We start from the raw sequence: 5,636 nt of genomic DNA, 5'->3' as shown, positions 1-5,636 counted from the left end.
TTGTTCCCCCTGAACAGAGGGGCCTGTTGAAGGAGGAAAAGACAGTGAGGAGTTAGGATAGACACCTCTGAGCGGAGCCTGTTCCATATGTTACAGTAATGTCCCCCAAGTGAACTCTGTCCTTCCAGGAAGACCTTTGTGCAGATCCTGGCGTGATCCTGGTTTGTGCGGGCTGAGGGTGCAGTGGGGAGTAGGGGACTCTGCTGTGGGCTCCAGAGGAGTCAGTCGTGCTGTGCAGCAATGGGCAGTCAGGAACCAGGAGTGATCACAGGTTGAACCTATCACTGATATAAAAGAGCTTTTGACCATTGTCACTCCCAGTTCCCCGGGCGGCAGAACACAGATGTGGGTTTGGGGGTTTCTTTATTTTGCTCTTTGTTACCCCTGTCCTACCTAAGGAGTCATTTTTGAAGAAAAAAGTCCCTGTCATTTTTATTACACTACAAGTGCTATTTGGAGAATCCTGGGAGGCAATAGGACAGAGCCTTAGCGCAGAAGGAGGAGAGCTGGTCTGTCCATCCATCTTGGATAGATGGACAGACCATCTGTCCATCTCAGCTCAGCTCAGCTGAAGAAAGCTGAAGAAAAGCTCAGCTGCTTTTTCTTGCACCTCTTTGCTCTGGAGGATGATCACAGAGAGATCAGAGGAATCCAGGTTTCAAAGTGCAGATCTTCAACCTCCACTCCCCAGTGAAAAGCTGGGAGCTTTTGGATGCCCAGAAGATGGGGTGTCCTTAACAAAATGTCAGCTTTATCTCCAGACCGTGGAATGCATTGCCTAGAGACCCACAGGCTGGAAGGGGGCTTGGGCACCATGGACACATCAGCATGGCAGGACCTGCAGGGGCAGTCACTGAGCTGCTGCTGAAGCCCCATCCCAGAGAACCAGAAAACCAGAGCAGCAGCAAGAGCAGGGATGGGTGGAGAAGCAAGGAGAAATGGCCCAATGGTTCTGCCAAGGCAGGCAAGGCCAGGGAGGGACAGAGGGGCACTCAGGAGAGTCTCTTCTGCCCGAGCTCTGGCCACAGATGAGGCAGCTGCTGCCCTGGATGCCACATCCTTGAGGGCAGAAGCTCACAGGGCAGGCACACAGCCCCCTGGGGCACAGGGACCCTACTCTGAAGGATAGCCCTGGGCACCCCTGGCTGCACACCCGCCTGCACACCCCTGCAGCCATCCCCAGGACAAGGCAGTCCTGCTCCTCTGACGGTGCTGCAGGGAAGCCCTGCTCTGGAGAACACCCTTATCCTCCTCTACACTGCGGTGGCAGTGCCCTGCAGCCCGAGACTTACCGTGCAGAGGGCTGTGAAGCTTTCTCCCACTGTGAGCTCTCAGCTGTCCTCCACTCCCAAATGCCTTTAAGCTCTCTCTGCATTGCTCATCTCATCGTTGCACCTGAAGCTGTTCCCTCAGCCCTGCTGCGCTTTGCAGAGGAGCTGCTCCTGGGCAGAGCTGTCTCTCTGCTGCAGCACCAACTCACCAAGTGCTCCCTCTGTCCCAAGAGCCCGGCCCAGCTCAGCAGCACAGCACCAGCCCAAGGCATTTTAATGACCCCTCTGGTGGCTTTGGGGCACAGTCCATAAACCTCAGACACTGAGAATTAATTGAAGAAAGGTCTCAAGAAGCCAATTTCACGTGTAATCTCCAAACTCAACACTTTCTTGGAGTGTTAATGGGTCCCACTGAGGACCATTACCAACAAAGCCTCCCCAGGGGCTCGTTGGAGAACAACACTGGAGGCAGGAATGGCTCAAGTAGGGAAAGGAAAATTAAAGGTGGCTCTGATGATAAGGAAACCTGAATGTGTTACATTGAGCCAAAGGACCACGCTCTGATCTGCAGCCCCGGGGAAAGGAGAACTTGTCCCTCAACCCTTGCTCAGGGCTCTTCCTGGGGCAGTGTGATGTGGGGATGTGCAATGCCGAGGGCAGGAGTATGGCATGACACTTCTGGGTGGGGCAAGGAGGTAATGATGTCTTCCTGAAAAAGGTTAAAGTACCTTCTGGTAGGACTTGGTGGCAAAGACAGTAGCCATAGCCATGGTGAAGAAGAGATCATGTCTGGTGGGGGCTTTCAGTGCCCCCTTCTTTCTTTGAAGGCACTCAATTGTCTTTCATTTTCACCTCAATATCGCACTGCCCTTACTGATATCTCTCCATCCTCCCTGGCTGGTCCTTGAAAGACAAAGCCATGGGCTGGTCCAGCCTCCCTCTGGGTGCCCGATTGTTCCACAGCACTGCCCTTGCAGTGACATATCCTTCTCTTCTACTGTCAACCTCCCAAGCCACACATTATTACTCTCTCCTGCTTTTTAACCACTATGAAGAAAAGCTCCACCATCTCTGAAACCACCCTTCAAGCAGTCACGGGTTGTGCCTGTGATGCTCTGAGCCTCCACTTCACCAGGCTGAAGGAGCCCAGGTCCCTCAGCCTCCCCAAATGGGGCATGTGCTTGAGACCATGAATCCCATATTGGCAGACCTCCTCTGGACACTCTCCATTCCTCCCCACTTGTCGAGAACTGGAAGCCCCAAAGAGGGCCACGCTAGTCCAGAGGTGGCCACACGAGGTTTGAGTGAAGTGGGATGACAGCTCCCCTGATGTGGGTGACCCACACTCCTCCCAAGGCAGCTCCACATACACCTGGCCCTGTTCATGGTGAGCATGCCCTACTGGCTCCTCTGGCATCCCTCGTGGTGCCCAGGCCCTTCTCCTCAGGGTGCCTACTCAGCCAGACAGGTCCCAGGCTGCCCTCATCTACAGGATTATTCCTCCCACTGATGCAGCACTGGCCTCTTCTCCATGTAAAATTTCACAAGGTTTCTGTTGCCCAAATCCCAGAGTTTCTCAAAGCCCCCCTGGACTGAAGCTCCCTTCTCTCAGCTGTTAATATGATCGTGCAGTTGGTCACCCTGATGGCGGTGTCCCTCACAAGGTAACAGCCCAGGGAGTTGTAGGGCACTACAAATACTAACAGGTGGTGCGACTTTAGTGCAACTTCTTTCCGATTTAAGATTATCCATGGTGACCATTTCATAAACAGCTGCAAAGCAAGCAAAGCCAGGGCCAGTGAGGAAAGAGCAAACAGAGGTGGGCTGTTTGTACTGGAAGGTACAAGAAGGATCAAAGGGAAGAAAAGAGGGAGAAAGTTAATGGCAGGTGAAGCTAAGGACTAGATCAAGGCTGGTTTGGGGATACCGTCCAAGAAGCTCTGGATGTGAGCAGCAGGTACTGGTGTGAGACAAGAACGACCCAGATGATCTGACCAAACCTATGTCTGCCTTACTTCCAGGGTCTTGGAGAGTCTGAGTACTTTCCCTACCATGGTGAAGAGAAGACCTGTGGTGGAAGGAAATGTGCAGTTATTCATGATGAAGGGACCGCAGAAGTTCTCTAGGCCAATGTCCATCTCACAGCAAGTGCAGCTATTAGATTACACCAGGTTGCTCAGGGATTTATCCATGTTGGCTTTAAAACCTTCCAAGGAACGACACAGCACAACGTGACTGGCCAGCCTGCTCCAGTGCTTCACTCTCTTCATGGGTAAAAAGTGTTTCCTCACACACAACAGGGAAGAACCTGGATCTGCCTCCTTGGTGACCTCCTGGTAGTGGTAGGAGGTAGTAATTTTATGTTAAAGCTCCCTAATCTCACAATTGAACAACTTCAGCTCTTTCAGCCTCTCCTACTGACAAGGTCAACCTTACCAATGCATGCCTGGGAGGTTTAGGGCTCTTCCAATCCCCCTGGATTTACTGGATTAGCAAGGGACTGCAGGGATGTTGGAATATCATCACCCTCATGCCATCACGTTCTGTGTCGCTCTCATTTGTCACCCTGTTGCAATGCACAGCTGTTGCAGCCTGTAGGGACAGATCATGTAGTTCCATATCCCATATCTTCGTGGCCTCCACTGGACCTGCTCCAACAGGTCATGAGAGAGAGCAGTTGGAATGTCTGGATCTGTACCTGGGGAGAGATGATGAGTCAGCTGAGAACAAATGAGTTAGTGGGCAGAGACACGAGTGAGGTAGTGTGTGTCTTCTCAAAGGAATCAGGAACATTACAGAAGATGATTGAGGAAGATTAAGGCTTTCTTCAGATGATCACAGCCATGCTCCCATGGGGAACATGCTCCAGTTTCATCTGGGAAGGGATATGAAGGGCAACAAGAAAGGACTCTACAACTCTATCAATGGCAAAGGGAAGGCTTGGGAAAACATGAGACCACAGCTGAATGGGGCGGGAGTCCTGGTGACACAGGACATCGACAAGGCTGAGGGATTTGATGCCCTTTTAACCTCACTCTTTGCTTCTTAGGTGAGCCTTCAGTAATCCCAGACCCCTGAGACTAGAGGCAAAGGTCAGATCAAATATCACTTACCTTTTCACAGAATTGCTGAATGGTTGAGGGTAGAAGAGACTACTAAATGTCATCTGGTCAACACCTTTTCTCCCGCAGCGCCACCTAGAACCAGTTGTCCAGGATCATGTCCAGATGCCTATTGAATATCATCAAGGATGGAGACTCCACAACCTCTCTGGGAAACCTGTGCCACCCCTCAGTTCAAATACTTCTCCTGATGTTCAGAGCTGTGTTTCAGCTCATGCCCATTGCTGCTGGTCCTGTCACTGAACAGCACTGAAAAAAATCTCATAATCCTAGAATAGCATGTTGGAAGGGACCTCAAGGGTCATCTGGTCCAACCTTTCTTGGCAAAAGCACAGTGTCAATTAGATGGCCCAGCACCCTGTCCAGCTGAATCTTAAAAGTGTTGCCCTGGTTTGAGGTGAAGCAGAACGGGTTTTCTGTTCAGGAACTTCACTTTTTAGCTGAGCCTCTTCTAACTACTGAAATTAACAGCACATTGTGCAGACACTGTTCACCCTCAGAGGGATAAGACCTGTGTTTATGGCTGATGCCCGGGCATGGTATGCAGAGAGGCTCCTGCTTATACTTATTGCTATAACACCCAAGGGCGGCTCACTTTGGTATTTGCCCCATTAGAGGGTCGGAAGAAGAAGAGCGTAAAGGGGTCCCACCTGCGGGGAGGAGCGGACAGGACAGGTGACCCCAAACTGACCAAGGGGGCATTCCATCCCATCTGCCTCGTGCTCAATGTAAAAGCTGAGGGATCAAAGGGTCAGTGCTCTTTCTTCAATAGCCCGTGTCCAAGGGGGACTCTGTGTTTTCATTTGCCTTTGATCCCGGTCTGTGCGATCCTGACTCTTGATCTGCAATCCAGTTCCCATCCGTTGCTGAGTCCAGTCCGGAACTTTCTCATTGCTTGCCAGTGATGTGATTGTCATACTGTGTGCTCCATACGGGTTCTATATACTGAATATATTCCATTGTTTTCTTATTACTAGGATCAAATCTTCTTCCAATTAATTGATTATTAATATTTTGTTAAAATAATTTTGTTTCTTTTCAAAGCATCAGTTTCTCTCTCTCTCATTCTTCTCTCCCTTGGGAGAGAAGTTAAAGGAGAGCATCTGTCATTTATTTTGGTGGAAGTCCAGCCAAAACCACAACACCAGACTAAACAACCCCATGTTCCTCAGCCGCCTCTCATAAGACTTGTTTCCTAGACCACTCACAAGCTTCGTTGCCCTTCTCTAGACATGCTCCAGTG

Source organism: Vanellus vanellus (genome assembly GCF_965231255.1).
Source record: "Vanellus vanellus genome assembly, contig: HAP1_SCAFFOLD_35, whole genome shotgun sequence".
Taxonomy (NCBI): Eukaryota; Metazoa; Chordata; class Aves; order Charadriiformes; family Charadriidae; genus Vanellus; species Vanellus vanellus.
Note: the sequence above shows the minus strand (reverse complement) of the source record.